General features: G+C 44.0%; 1 pseudogene; it reads left to right on the top strand.

Annotated features, from left to right (window-relative positions):
* Positions 1-3,821: 3,821 nt before the first annotated feature.
* Positions 3,822-9,299, top strand: LOC126505209 (serine/threonine-protein kinase RIO2-like; annotated as a pseudogene).
* The last annotated feature ends 7,194 nt before the right edge of the window (positions 9,300-16,493 follow it).

Genomic DNA, 16,493 nt, shown 5'->3' with positions numbered 1-16,493 from the left:
TTGTCACAGGAAGTACATTGCTGTGTTTCGAAAGACTGATTAAACCCTCTAGAATGCGGAATCTCCCTGCTGCAGAATGCCAAGGCTGCTGTAGCAGAACTCACGCAGGTTTGTGGACATCAAGAACACGGCGTGAAGAATGAATTAGTTTACTTAAGAAGGCCCATCGCTGTGAGAGTGGACACACTCAGTGAACCCTGTGACTGTTCAAGATGTTTTCAGCAGGGGGAGAATTCAAGGAAAAACTAGGAGGCTTGTAGCAATCATTTTGATAGGAGTTAGTACGGATAGCCCGCTCCTGCTGCCGGACCAGCCACATCAATTACTTTTGAAACCACTGTGTTTAGCCACAGTATTAATAACAAGGGCTGTCAGTGTGAGATTAAACAGACAGTTGGCTGAAGTCTCCGCAGAAAGATTTTTATGCGAGGTTTTAATAGTCTCTGTGCCAGGTGTAGGTCTGGGAGGGCCTGTGATTTCTTTTGTGTTCACACAATTGCTGTAAGATTGTGGGGGTGTGTTGTTCTAAAATTAGAAATTACCCGTTAGTCGTTTGCACATGATATTTTACTACTAAAATTCTCTCTCTCTCTCTCTCTCTCTCTCTCTCTCTCTCTCCCCTCTCCCCCCTACTTCCCTTCTTTTCTTTCCTGTTTCATTCTTATCTGCTTTTCTTTCAGACTTGATAACTTAACCAGTTGTGTTCAGAATGAACTTCCATTTTTTCCCACCTACTTAATAAAAAACCCTTCTTGATTTTTATACAGTATAGAGAATATGAAAAATATAGATGCTTATAAATGTCAAAAAATAGCTTTGTCAAACTGTACAAGCTGACGTTACTCAGTGCTATTTTCCCGTGTGTTGCACATGGTTTTTATTATAACAGTTGCTCTGACTATATGAATGTGCCTGTTTCTATATAATGTATTTTTCTAAAGCCAATCAGGCAGACAAATGTTCTCTGCATAAATAGAAATCACGTTAAATTACACCAAACACTGTAGTGGGTTTTGATGTTCAGGTTCATAGGCATTCATTTTCACTATACTTAGAGCTGTAGTTCATGTTCAGTTAGTTTCTAGTGTGGATCTATTTCAAGGTGTACCACTGTAAACAAAGCATTGAGTCGTTTTCCTTGGGCTAGATCTTCTGAAGCTGGAATTTATTTCAGTTTATCATGTGATATTTAGATCCTAGTTAATTTTTTCCAAGTAGGAGATTATCCCACAGCCATTTATAAAAAAAACATAATCTCATTACTCTTGTTTATATTTCAATAGTCATTATAAAGAATTCTCAACTTTCATTTAATTGATGTACAAAACTAGAATAGGTGAAGGGTCACTCACAGGAGTATGGGTGAGGGGTCACTCACTGAAGTAGAGGTGAGGGGTCACTCACAGGAGTATGGGTGAGGGGTCACTCACTGGGACATTTTATACATGCTTCTCCCCACCTCCTGAAATCTCACTGACATTTGGAGATAGAAAAAATCCTACATACAGCATATGTTAATCTATCACTCAAAGGAAACACAGAAGGCAGAGAACTAAGTTGAAGATGCTACATTTGTATAAAGATACCACAGACTGCTTCATCTTGGCTATCATAATAGCCTACAGTGTTGTAAGTCAAGAGCCATAACCTCTGACTACTAACAACCTCAATAACATCTACTTCAATAGCTGATCTGATCGACCGTATCTCTGAACTTAACACACCTCTAGCCTCCAACCGAATAAGGGCTGGGGAATCTTTAGGCCAGCTGGGAAAACTTGGCTCGGCCCCTCTAAGGGGGCGTCTTTTGGGGTCCAGGCCTGGATGCAGGAAAAGCAAAAGCAGTTACTGCCTCAAAGTGACAGAGATAGACAGGAAAGGACCAGCCACATACGGAGCAACAGGGGACAGGATGACAGACTTTGCTCCCACTAAGGAGCTGAGAGGGGTTCCAGGTCTGGGAATCTGCCCAGGGACTCTGGGTTGGAAGTCCTGTAGGCTTCCAAGACCATCCCCTCTCCAGACTTCTGCCTTCCTGTTCTCCCTGATGGTCCTGCTAGGGGTGTCCTTCTTAGGGTAGACTCTTTCCTCCTGCCAGTTGAGCAGTAAGTAGTTTGTAACAGCTGGCTAGGGGGAGGAGGGAGAAAGGAACGGTGGGAGGGGAGCAGTAGTAGGCACAGGGGATTAGAAGGTACATGCAAAGCTTTGTGTGTGTGTGTGTGTGTGTGTGTGGCTATGGACTACATTGCAGCTATAGTGCCTCAAAGGCTCTGGAGAAAGGTGAGGAGAGCCATGTACTTCAGGACATGGGTACTCATGTGGAGCCATCTAGGACAGAACAGGTTGTAAAGACTCAATGACCTGAAAGGTACCTCCATGGAAGACCCTTCGGACTTTTACCTTTGTTTTATTTATACATAATCATCCTCCGATTAATAATGGGCTATATGGAACGTTAGAATCAACAACTGAAACATCTGCTTTGGAGGAACTGAAAATCTGTCCACAACAGTCAAGTGATGTATTTTATAAGTCAACTTTCATGTTGGCCTGAGTATTCATCAGCTAGCCCTCTGTGGCTCTATAGTGGAAGTGGGCAAGAGGGCAATACAGACAATTATTGGCAAGCGTTTCCTCTTCACCACAATTCTTGTTTTTCCTTTAGTTATTAATCTTTTTGGCACTACTGTATATGATGGGAACAGCAAAAGTCACAAGGCCAGCAGAGCTCTTTGGCAAAGATCCAGCAAAGCTGAGTCACATGACGGCCGCTGTGCCGCCATTGATTTTCATCTCCCCCTGTTGCATACTTGGGGGACTTTTAATATTTGTACAATGTAGTGATGTTGGATTGATGGAAGTTTTCTTATTGATTATTTATGCTTTCTTCCAGGAATGGTGCTTCTAAGCTTCCCCAGAACAGTCCTGAACATTCTATTCCTCCCTCTTTTGGGGAGCTATCCTTATCTACTTGAAGGTCTTCCTTGTGCCTTGGAGGTTGTGACACAGATAAAGAACTCGGGGGGGGGGCTCTTTATGGGGCATTCTAGAAACATCTGTCCCTGTACTCACGCAGGAACAAGATATTCAAATCAAAGTAAACTCAAAAAGGTGAAGAGAATTCAGTGGGCTACAGGAGTTGGCCACAGCTCGGATTGCAAGCCTCTTCCCACTATACACCCTGGCTGTTATGTGGCAGATATGTCAACAAAGTTAGATCCGCTGAAGTTGCCTCTGCCCTGCACAGAGTCTTATATTGATAGGCAAAGAATGATGTAGAAGGATGATAAAAGAACAAGAGGTGAGGACCTTCCTTTCTTAGCAAAGTCAGCACATGCAGAGCCACTGTGGTGTCACGTGACCAAGGAACAACAGAACGCCAGGATTAGACATTTAAACACATTCTATAAAAATACAAAATATAAACATTGTATTATGCCCGAATTTGAATAATAACGGCAGCAGCTTTGGCCTGAGGACTTTCTTGGGCACTCTGACCATTGAGAGTTAATAATATACCACTTGGGACATGACAATATGCCTGGGTTGGCTTGAGGATTTTGTTTTGGTCTTGTGTCCTTGTAGCCACAAAAGCTCCTAGCCTGAGAACAGGCTGCCTTATGCCTCTAGATTCTTAAAAACTGGGGTGTGGGGGTTAGTGGGTAAAAATGATAACTCTGTTTATCAATGATGTCAAAACTTGAGAGAAAATGATAACTCCTTTTGGTCGTAGTTTATTAATGATGACTAAAACATGTGCAAAAGGAAGTGAAACACAGGTCCAAAACCCAAAAACGTTATGATCTACATTTTGAAATAGCATGAATGGATCCCTGCTCACTGAATTCTGCATAAATGAAGAAGCACTCTGGCTGCCGGTCAGTCAGGCTGCAGGATTCTCCCGACCACCCTGGCCTGGCTCCATCCCTCCCTAGCCTGCTCCTTACATCCCCTGCTGGGACCTGCTTCTCTGCCTGGGTAGTTCTTCCTCTCTGTCCCTCTCTCCTAAAATGAAACTAAGAAGTGTTCCATGTTTGATTCCTTCTGCCACTACTCTTGCCTCCACCCATCTTCAGACCCTGCCTTCATCTGGAGCTGGGCTCCAGCACTTTTTGTTTTAATTAAAGGTCTTGTTATATATTCTACTTTAACCTGGAACTAACTGTAAAGCCCATGCCTCAAACTTAAGATCCTCTTGAATCTTGGTCTCCTGGATCCCAGTCTCCTGAACCCTGGTCTCCTGAATGCTTGGATTACAAGTGCAGATACCAAGCCAAAAAACAATTTTAGCTTTCAATGGTAAACCTCATAGTCTCTAAACCAGAGCTACACAGAAGTATTCTAGAAGTAGATAGGGAATAGTGCTGTTCCGTGTCTCTTCCCTCACTCAGCACAACCCGCAGGCTTGGAAATGGTCTGAAGGAGAAGCTCTGACATTCTGATGTTGCTACCAATAACTTGGACTTCCCAGTGGCTGAACAGAAGGTCCGACCTAGGGAGGGAAAGTGTAGATTTAAAATGATAAGTGGAAGAAGGCTAAAATTGTTGATACTGTGATGTCTAACTGGACTTCTTGCTGTGCAGAGGCATAGAACAAGAGAGCAGCTTCAATTCAGATTTAAGTGGATAGACTTACTAACTTGGATTAGAAAGTGACCTATGGGCATATATGCTATTTCCAGATCAAACCCAGAGAACACTAATCCGTGATGGTCTGAGTGAATACTGTGTGGCCTAAACTGCAATTCATGAAGGTATAAGAATGACTTTGGCCAAATATGGAAAGTCACCCCTTGCCAACCCTGCCTGAAGGCTCACTCCTGTAAACAGCTACTGGTAGGATGTTTGAAACCTGCCTTAGTCACTGGTCTGCTGCTGTGAAGAGACAGCATGACCAAGGTAACTCTTGTGAAAGAAAACATTTCATGGGGTGGGGGGTTGCTTACAGTTTTGGATAGTTAGCCCATAATCATCGTGGCATGGTGCTGGATCATTGGCTGAGAGCTTTATATACTGATCCACAGTGGTCAGGCAGAGAGAGAGAGAGAGAGACTGATCCTGGCGTGGGCTTTTGAAACCTCAAAGCCCACCCCCAGTGACACATTGCCTCCAACAAGGCCACACCTCCTAATCTTTCTAACCCTTCTCAAACAGTTCCACTCCTTGATGACTAGGCATTCAAATATATGTGCATCTTGAGGCCATTTTCATCCAAACCACCGTAAAAGTTGAAATTCATCCTTGACTACATAGGGATTTTTGAGTTATCCCAGTCTAAGCTAGAAAGTCTGTCTTAAAAAAAAAAAGATAAAGAAGACATAATGGAAGAAAGGGAGGGGAGAAGAGGAAAGGGAAAAGGAAGAAAAAGGAAAAGCGAAAAGAGAAGAGGGGCTGGTCAGATGGCTCACTCAGTAGAGCATCTGTTCTGCAAGCATCAGAACCTGAATTTCTCATCTGAACCCACACATCCATGTAAGCAGTCAGGCCCACCAATGTATCTGGAATCTCAGTACTTGAGAGGCAGAGACTATTGGCTGGCCACAATAGCTAAATCACTGAGCTTCAGGTTCAGTGAGAGACCCTGTCTCAGAAAAGAAGGCAGAGTAAAGATTTCTACAGTGGACTTCTGGCCTTCACATTTGCCAGCACACGTGGGAGGATACACCCAGATGAGCCCTTAAATGTACCCCACATGCAGCCTGCACACAAATTATTGTGAAAAAGGCTGCAGACACTCCCCAGCTGAGCATGTGCTGAGTCTTACTTTCATCCTCCAGAATTGAAAATAGCTATTCCTTATGCGGCCCTCTGTCAGTATTTCAGTATATTGAGGTGGGAGCAATTAAGTTATCAGGATCACATATAATTATGTATCACATGGTAAGTCTACATGGTGAGAATGAAAAGGTTATAATACAAATTTTTCATATAAATTTCCTTATTTTCCAAGATAAAAGTTCAGTGAGGAAAGTAGCATTAGTTTGCATGTTTGCTATTTTGCTTCCTGTTGCTGAGATGAACACCGTGACCAAAAGCAATCTGGGGAGAGAAAAGGGTTTACTGGATCTACAACTCTGGTTCATAGACCATTGGGGGCAGCCAAGGCAGGGCACAGGCAGAGTTTGTGGGAGCTGTGCTGCTTACTGGCTGGCTCCCAATGGCTTACACCACCTGTTTTTCTATATGACCTAGGACTACCTGCACAGGGGTGGCACTGCTCACCCATGGTCTGGCCCCGCCCACATCAATCACTGCCTATGTTGGTCTAATGGAGGCATTTTCTTAGTTGAAGTTCCCTCTGCCCAGTCGTCCCTGGCTTGTGCCAACTGGAAAAAAATATATATATAAGCAGAACAAGAGTAGAGAAAAATGCAGCTCTAGAATGTTTATAAAATTGGTTCTGGCCCGGTGGCAGGAACCCATGCCTTTAGTTCCAGCCAGACTTTGGTTTCATGAACTTCCCTGAAAGAATCATGTAGATACATTTTCAAGCCTCTAGATTTTAAAAACATTGACTCAGCGCAGCCCTGTGTCTTCTGCAGAGTGAAGGAGTGTCTGTCTGTCTTGGGGCTGAGCCAGCAAGGGGAAAGTGGATGTGGCCATGAACTAGAGTGACTTTGGGTCTCAACCGAGGTTGAAATGTGTATGAAGACCCATGAAACTGTTTCCTGCAGTTTGGTTGCTTCTCTCATCAGCCTCAAACACCGTGGCTGTAATAAGGTTTTAAGAGAATTAGTGAAGCATCAGCTTACAGCTTGGGGATGTACTAAAGCTGTCCAGCACAGTCGGTTGACAAATGCTGGATAGAATTACTCAGCATTGAAAATACTCTCTTCTAGACAGGCAGTTGCGTCTGTTGGGAACCAGATGGATGTTGGCAAGGAGACAGATATTTGCTCTGTCGTGAATGAAGGACAGCAATTTGCATCAAAACCTCACAAACTAGGAAGAACCAAAGTCCTTGAAAAATCTGAAAAACGAGTGTAATCATCGTAAGCACAAGCATGATTTGTGGCCTTATTTCTTGTTTCTCTGCTAGAGTGAGCTTTCCAGCTGGGACTGTCTGCCCCCAAATAAATACACAAAGACTTCTTATTAATTATGAAACCTTGGCCTTTAGCTTAGATTTGGTCCCAGCTAGCTCTTATAACTCAAATTAACCTGTTTCTATTACTCTACATTCTGCCACATGGCTTTTTACCTCTCTCCCATTCTGTATGTCCAACTCTCTCCTTGTCTCCCTGGTCGTCATCTCTTCTTCTTCTCCTTTTTCTTCTTCTTCTTCTTCTTCTTCTTCTTCTTCTTCTTCTTCTTCTTCTTCTCCTCCTCCTCCTCCTCCTCCTCCTCCTCCTCCTCCTCCTCCTCCTCCTCCTTCTTCTTCTTCTTCTTCTCCTTCTTCTTCTCTATTTTTTTTTAAATTTTAATGTTTAATTTTACATATCAATCCCAGTTCTCCTTCCTCCCCTCATCCCACTCCTTCCACCTTCCTCTCACCCCACCCCCCATCCACTCCTCAGAGAGTCCATCCCATCACCACATTGAGGCCTGACCAAGGGCCTCCACCCCATCCCACCCCACCCCACCCCCGTGTCTAGGCTGAGCAAGGTATCTCTTCATAGGAAATAGGCTCCAAAAAGCCAGTTTCTGTACTAGAAAGAGATCCTGGACCCACTATGAGTGATCTCATAAACTACACAATACACTCACTGTCACCTGCATTTAGGAAGTCTATTTCAATTCTATGCAGGTTCCACAAGTGTTAGTCTGGAGTAGGTGAGCTCTCACTAGCTCAGGTCAATCGTTTCTGTGGGTGTCCCCATAATGGTCTTGGTCACTTTTTGATCATAATGTTGCTTCTTTCTCTCTTTGACTGGTTTCCAGGAGCTTGGCCTAGTGGTTAGTTGCAGATCTCTGCATCTGCTTCCATCAGTTACTGGATGAAGGGTTGACAGTTACAGTAGTCCTCATTCTGATTACAGGGGAAGGCCAGTTCAGCCCCCTCTCCACTATTGCTTAGAGTTTTATCTGAGGTCATCCTTCTGCATTCCAGTGCCAGGGTTCTTGATAATTCCATAAGGATTCCCTCTATCAAGATATTTCTTTCCTTGCTCTCCCTCTCTGTCCTTCTCCCATCCCTCATGTTCTCCTCCCTATTTCTCGTCCTTCCTCCTCTCTCCCTTTCCACCCTCCCCAGTCCCTCCCACTCTCCCAATTTACTCAGAAGATCTTGTCTATTTCCCTTCCTAGGCAGATCCATGTATACTTCTCTTAGGGTCCTCTTTGTTACCTAGCTTCTCTGGAACTGTGGAATGTAGTCTGATTGATTATCCTTTACTTTATGCCTAATATCCACTTATGAGTGAATACATACCATATTTGTCTTTCTGGGTCTGGGTTACCTCACTCAAGATGGTTTTTTTCCTAGTTCTGTCTATTTTCTTGAAAATTTCAAGATGTCGTTATTTTTTTACCAATGAGTAGTACTTCATTGTATAAATGTACCACATTTTCTTGATTCTTCAGTTGAGGTAAGGGGTATCTAGGTTGTTTCCAGATGTTGTCTATTGTGAATAATTCTGCTATGAACATAGTTGAGCATATATGTTCTTGTGGTGTGAATGTGCCTCCTTTGGGAATATGCCCAAGAGTGGTATTGCTGGGTCGTGAGGTAGACTGACTCCCAATTTTCTGAGAAACTGCCATACTGATTTCTAAGACCGCTGTACAAGCATGCATTCCCACCTGTAGTGGAGGAGTGCTCCCCTTACTCCACAGCCCACACCAGTGATTCCCAGGTGTCTCTTGAGCACACCTCGATTCTAGGTCTCTGAGTTTCTCTCTCTGCCTAGAAGGCCTGCCTAACCTCTCCGCCTAGCTATTGACCATTCAGATTTTTATTAAACCAGTCACAGTGACACAATTTCACACAATGTAAATAAATATCCCACAACACTCTGCTGTGAAGGAATTTGCCTATGTGAAGGCATTATATGAGAAGAAATGTCCAGTTTCAAAGCCAGTTGTTACAATTGCCATGCAGTGGTGATGGAGCTCATGCATGGTTATTCCCTGTGTTAGATACATCGTGTTGAAGACTCCACATCATTCCATGATGAAACTGTAAGACTGATAGTCTAACTCGGCAATCATGGGCCAATTTTCCCCGAGATTTCACTGAATTCAGCCTATTATTGGATAAAGATGACCATACCACCGTGATGGGTTGCTGCTCCTCTGGAAATCTCAATCCAGCAGTAGAAGACAGTTGTCAGAGGAAAGTGTTGCTGCACCATTTTTGAAATGACAGAAGTAAAGCAAACTTTAGAAGAAATAAAAGGGCAGGTTCTTGACCATAGTTCCATGACTGGGTTTTCTGAGGAGAGGAATAGAACTGAAAAGACACCAGGCAAGATGGCCAGAAAGCTGGCGTGGAAAGCCTGCTGTCTCTAGAGTCTGAGGATGGATGCCCTTACCTCTTCACCTTATCGCCATCGAGCAAGGAGCCCAAGCCTATGTTCAGAGAGAAAGCATGAGTGTTGATCAGCATAGAAGGACCTGGAGTGGTACAGTTCCCCCAGAACTGCTGAAGCAGACGGTGAAAATTTAGCTGGGAACCCAGTAAAAATCAACTGCCAGAAGCCGACTGGAGAACGGAGAAGCAAATGTGTTTCCAAGCAGTGGAGGGAAAACATACAAAACAATGAAGCAAATGGAAGCGACCAGCTTTTGGGAGGCTCATATATTCCCAATGTGCAGGTTTTACATTACTAAAATTGTATTTTCAGCCACTTTGGGTCCTTTTGGGACCAAGGCTAGTATATACAGAAATAAACCTCTTTAATCTATAAAAATAAAACAAAAGCATCAGCTCAATGTATCTAGCTGAAACACTCTGTGAATAAGTCATGCATATTCTCATTCTCCCCTATCCTTTTCTCTCTTCCTCCATCCCTCCATTCATCCTTCCCTCCTTCCTTCCTTGGTGAAAGACTAAGAGAATTTTACTTTGGAGGAAATAACAGTCATGTGAATTAATCGAAATACAGAAAGATTATTCTACTTTTAATTTGGGCTCAAGATTGTGATTTCTTAACTTTCAGCTAGAAGTTCACCAAAACTGAGCTCATGTCAGGCAGATGCGTTCGATTCACAGCTCCTCCTTTTCTTTACACAAGTTACGAGAGCTGGCCCGGAGCTCACTCTTTAGCCCCTAGGCCCTGGGTTTGCAATCTCTCTGCCGCAGCCCCCTGTGCAATCGAGATTGTAGGCCCACAGCACCAGATCCATAACTTCCCTGCTAATGCTTGTATCCAAACTTTGGAGCTCTCCTGGTTTCACGACTTCCTTCTAAGACTAGACATCTTGGATAGGTAGGGTCACCAACGGCCACCAGGTGGCGACAGAGTCTAATGTCTGAGTTGATATTTCAGTGACTCCCTGAAAGGGCTGAGTCCGGCTCCTGCCCCTTCCCAGGGTACCAAAGGTGAAGTGCTTCTCAGGAGTGAAGGAGGGGGTAGATGATTTCTATAGCAACTTCACACGCAATCCGAGGGCCCCTGCTCTTCATTTCAAGTGCTCGTTATTGCTGTTTCTACTCTAATACTCCTGCCCTTCTTCTCACTTCTCCCACCTTCTTCCTCCAGCTTCTTTTTCTCTTTCTTCCTCTTCATTTTCCCACATTCTTATCTTTCCTATATCCTTATCCTTTTACATTTCTGCTCCCTTCTGCCAGCTTCTCCCTCCAACTCCTACTTCGCTTCTAGTCTCTCAAAAAAAAAAAAAAATCTCTCTTCCGCCGGGCGATGGTGGTGCACGCCTTTAATCCCAGCACTCGGGAGGCAGAGGCAGGCAGATCTCTGTGAGTTCGAGACCAGCCTGGTCTACAGAGCTAGTTCCAGGACAGGCCCCAAAGTCACAGAGAAACCCTGTCTCGGAAAAAAAAAAAAATCTCTCTTCCCCACCCCAGAGGCTTGAGGCAAAAGGAGTCACAAGAACAGCTCTCATTGGTCAGAAGCACATTCCTAGGCTAAGTGATAAGGGCAAAACCGTGGTTGAGCAGCGGAAGGGTCCAAGGTTACAGAAGAGGGCGGGTAAGCAGTGAGAGAAGCTTTGAGTCGAAGCTTCCTATCTGCTGGAAGAGGGAATCCAGGACACTCTTGTTCTTTATCTCTCTGAGAGCTGTGGCTCAACAAGGCTCAACAACTTTAGACAAGCCATAACTCTTGACCTTGGGCATCTGTTAGTCTCAATAGAGGTCTCTTTGCCTGGACACTAAGACTGATCAACTGTGTATCAAGGAAGATAACTACAGGAGGGCAGACTTCTAAGTTTATACAAAGTTCATACTCTGTTTGAGAGGGTAAAGGTATTGGCTGATTGCTGATTTCTGGGGCAAGTCATCCAATATCCCAATGCATAGGGGAAATTGTGCCCAGTAATTGATGGATACACGGCTGGGGTTTTGAGTTATGAATTCCTCCATAGAGAGGGGAGCACTATGGCTCGACAGGGAATTTACAGCAAGGACGGTGGCTATTCATAAAGCAAATACTCCCACCGCCCTGTGTGTGTGATCCTGGTGGGTTAGCTCCGTGGTTTTGTCAGCTGAGTTCTCATTGCATTATTCTATGGACTGCAGCAGACCCCAAGTAAAAAGAGGAAACCGGTGCAATTAAAAAATTAAAAAGATGGACATTCTGGGAGTAGTGACACATGTTGTAAGACCCAAGGTTGAGTAGAACAGGCAGGGGGAATCTCAGGGATCTAAGGGCCTTGATCTATATCCCAAGTTATGAGCCAACCAGGGCCAAATGGCAAAATCAAGCTCAAAACAGTTAAAGGAAAAGACTTGTGCCCACAATCAACACCTGGTAAGGGGTGACGGGTAGATAGGTACAGAGAGGTGACTATATTGAGTCTGGGAAACCATATCATGGGTGGCAGGGTGGCAGGGAGCCAAGAACAAAAGAAAAAACAGAAGACTATGAGACCAGTGAGCTGAGCTCAAGAAGATACTGAACCCTTTATAAGTATAAGTCTGTAGAACAGGCACACCCAAGCAATAAGGGATGGTGGCACTCTGTCCGTTGTAACCATTCACAAATGGCCTTAAGGACTCTGGCCCAAGGACTCTGAAGGTCTTTTCTGTCTAAGAACCACTCTGTTAATAATACCAAGCCTCCATCCAGCTCCCTTGGCTCTCAGCTGCACGGCTAATCCCCCATAGCTGAAGTGAGCCTCACCTTCCATCCTGGACAGTCAGGTGTTCTGCAGAAAGTTACATCACCCTTTGCATTGGAATCAACTCCAAAATCCTCACAGGTGAATCAAGGTTGTACAACACCCCCTTCTTTTCTGTTTGGCTCCTCAAAAGCAGGTCTTCCTCTTCTCTGCTCCCCAAAACCTCTTTACTGGACTGCTGTGGGACAATGGTCTTTTATCCTGTCACTTGTATTATTTTTAATAAAATGCTGATTGCCCAGTAGCCAGGCAGAAAGTATAGGCAGGGTGATGATGACCAGGCAGGAAGTAAAGGCAGGCAAGGAGAATTATGGGAAGAGGAAAGTTTCAGTCTGTAGCCATCACCCAGACCCAGAGGAAGCAAGATGTGACTGCCTTGCCGAGTAAGGTACCAAGGCATGTGGCTAACATAGACAAAAATAATGGGCTAAGCGAGGCAGTGGTGACACACACCTTTAATCCCGGCACTTGGGAGGCAAAGGCAGACAGATCTCTGTGAGTTGGAGGACAGCCTGGTCTACAAGTGCTAGTTCCAAAGCTAGTTTGGAGGATAGGCTCCAAAGCCACAGAAAAACCCTGTCTCGAAAAACAAAAACAAAAAAAAAAAGGAAATAATGGACTAATATAAGATGTAAGAATTAGTTAATAAGAAAAGCCTGAGCTACTAGGCCAACCAATTTATAATTAATGTAGACCTCTGTGTGTTCCTTTGGGACTGAATGACTGAAGGACAGAGTGGGACAGAAACCTCTGTCAACACTGGACTTCAGTAACCCATGCACATAGGTGACCTATAGCCTCTCCTTTCCGCAGGGCTGAGGCCATCTGCCCTGCCTTCTCTGGAGCCGCTTCTACTGCAGACGGAGCAAGCTGAGCTCCAACCTCTGGACACATTGACAGAGTCAGATGGGGGAAACATCACCCTTTTCCAATGGGAAATAACCCAAAGCTCTCATTCTCTGCGTCCATTTACTCCTGAGGAGGATGAGCTAGAAATACTGACAATTGGAGTTTTTCCTAAATCGTAGGAGGAGGTGTGCCGAAGAGCTTCTATGGAGTTCCCTTAAGAAGATGGTGCCTTCACATTATCGGAGGAGCTCACAAACACGGGTATACTGTAGTTTTCTCTTCCTTTGCATTTCATCTCTCAGAATCCGATCCCAAAGACTCATAATTCATATAGTTAAACATTTCATAAATATTGACTGACTGTGGGGCTAAGATAGATAGCCATTGTAGAGTTGTCACGTTCAGAAGTAAGATCAGGGGTGATTTTTATGGCAGGTACCACATACTGATAAAAGAAATCATGCATGTGAATTTGCCAGCTTTTCCTCTAGCATTGTAGAGAGAAAAGCCCCTCACTGGCTAGCAGGCATTTACCTGTGTGCTCCACTGTCCTGGTCAATAAGACAGTAGCTGACTCAGGCTTCATTACTCTTAATCTTCTGACATATAAGCCTGCAAAAAATTTTTTTAAGAATACCTTCTTTCATTTACTTACTTATTTGTGTGCATGCCACAGCTGGCGTGTGCTTATAAGACAAACTGTGGTGATGCTTCTCCCCTTTCCCACGTGGGTCTCAGGAATTGAACTCAGGTCCTCAGACTTGGCAGCAAGCACCCTTACCAACTGTGCTACCTCTTACTATCTTAGCCCTGACTGCCTGGTATTCTCTATATACCAGTCTAGGTGGCCTCAAAATTATGACAGCCCTGTCTCAGCCTCCAAAATACTGGGATCTTCTTCCTGTACTAACACTTCTAGCTCAGTTTGCAAAAATTTCCCGCCTACCAGTAATGTCATGTAGAACTAGCAGGTGCGCATACCTAGACAGCATGATGGGTGATCCCCAAATAGTGATGTAATTTAGAATTTTATCATAATGATTGGCTCTTTCTGAACTAGATTATAATGGTCATATTCCAGTATACATTCCAAGGTTATTCTTGGTTAGAGTAGCAAAATTTTTGACAATCAATTTTCAATTTGCAGTACTACACCCTGGACCTTAGTATTAGAACAATCCTATCAATGTGTTAAAGTTCTGTAAGACTCAGCCTTTCTTGGCACTTTAAAGGCACCAGAATTAACTTAAAGACACTGTCTTGGTTAGGGTTTCTGTTGCTGAGACAAAACAACATCATCAGAAACCAAGTTGGGGCGGAAAGGACTTATTTGGCTTACATTTCTGTAAATGGAGACTGTTTGTTTGTTTCTTGGCCGCCCAGACACAAATATTCACAGAAACTATATTAATTACAACACTGTTTGGCTGATGCCTCAGGCATATTTCTAGCTAACTCTTGCACCTTAATTAACCCATTTCTATTATTTTAGATTTTATTATGAGTCTGGTGGTTCGTTACCTCTTGCTTCTTGGGCATCTCCCTGACTCCACCCACTCTCTCTATATATATATCTTCCAGACTGGCTATATTCTGCCCTGTCATAGGCCAAAGCTGCTTTGTTCATTAGTCAATAAAAGCAACACATATACAGAAGGACATCCCACATCATATTTCCATACTACTGTTCATCATTGAAGGAGTCAGGACAGAAAGAAACTCAAACAGGACAGGAACCTGGAGGTAGGTGCTGATGCAGAGGCCATGGTGGAGAGCTGCTTACTTCCCCTGGCTTGCTCAGCCCACCTTCTTATAGAACCCAGGACCACCTGTCCAGAGATGGCACCACCCACCATGGGCTGGGCCCTCCTCCACTGACTACTAAATGAGAAAATGCCTTAGAGTTGGATCTCATGGAGGCATTTCCTCAACCAAGGCTCCTTCCTCTGATGACTCTAGCTTGTGTCAAGTTGACACACACAACCAGCTGTTATGCCCAAATCATGGAGTCCCTCCAAAACCAACTAGGAAACCAAGTCCTGTATGTAAAAGCCTTTATTCTTACACAAGTTTGCAAACTCAGACTCTCCGTGTGTCCAACTTTTTGGAATGATCAGAGAGCCCTGAGCTCAGCTGGGATGGGGTTTTTATAATAGCAGAGATTACTGTGAGGGATTCCCAAGGTTCAGGACCCCTGATTGGCTGACATTTGTCTAGGGGTAATCTGTGAAAAGCAATGACTGTGTGCTGGCAGGTGATCCTATCTACAATGGTTGGAATGTTAGGAATTTCCTTTGGATAGTCTGTTCCTGGGTGGTGTCTAGGTGATCTTTCTTGGAACCAGGTATTGCCTTAGGATGAACTACTGAAACTCAGGCCTCTATTGAGCTTGTCATGGCTGGGTCCTTCACAGCCAATTCAGACACAGTGGGTTGAGTTTGAGACAGGGTTTCTCGGTGTAACAATTCTGGTTTTGTAGACCAGATTGGCTTTGGACTCACAGCCTCCCCAAGTGCTGGGATTAAAGATGTGCACCACCACCACTCCAAAGACACCAACCTCTTTAGTTGCTGTAATTGAATTCAAAACTTTAATCTGTCATCTTATTGTTAAATTAGTAAAATAGCCCACTAACAAGTTAAATCAATACAATTGAAATTAATGGGCTTCAGCTGCTTCCATTAACTGTACTTATTTCTCAAAAAGCACACTGAGGATAAATAGGCATTTGCCAATGTGGTGATTTGGATGGGGATGCCCTCCATAGTCCTCATCTCCAATCATTTGAACACTGGGACTCCAAGAGTGGTACTCTTTGAGGAGGTTTAAATGGTTTGGGATTAAAAAAAAAAATCCTAGCCTACTCATGATTCTCCCCCCCACCACCACCACCACCACTTTGGGCTTGTAGTTCAAGATGTGAGCTCTCAGCATCCTCTGCACACCCCCTTCCTTCCCTGCTGCCTCAACCCTGCCTACCACTGCGGAACTGTAAGCCCGAGTGAAGTGTTCATTCAGTTCCTTTGGTCATGGTGTTTTATCACAGCAGCAGGAGAGTAACTAATTTTTTTTTTCTTTTAATCCAGCTGGATTCTGTTTATTGGCTTCGCTGTCACTGCGTAGGACACTGAGATGTGTAGAAGGAAGGTAGGAGAAAGTGAGGAACCTGCCTGACTCCACTCTGAAGGCAGGAGCCATCATGCTATATTTTGAAAAATAAGTTTCTAAAAGAAGCTGAGAGGAAAATGAGAGAAACATCACTTTTCACAATACAAACACAACAAATAGCATAAATTATCTTGGGGGTAACACTAACCAAGGAAGTAAAAGACCTATTTGACAAGAACTTTAAGTCTTTGAAGAAAGAAACTGAAAAGGATACCAGAAAATGGAAAGATCTCTTA

Source organism: Alexandromys fortis, unplaced genomic scaffold (genome assembly GCF_014885135.2).
Source record: "Alexandromys fortis isolate MF-2015 unplaced genomic scaffold, M_Fortis_MF-2015_v1.1 scaffold_57, whole genome shotgun sequence".
NCBI lineage: Eukaryota > Metazoa > Chordata > Mammalia > Rodentia > Cricetidae > Alexandromys > Alexandromys fortis.
Note: the sequence above shows the minus strand (reverse complement) of the source record. Positions and strands in the feature narration are given on the sequence as shown.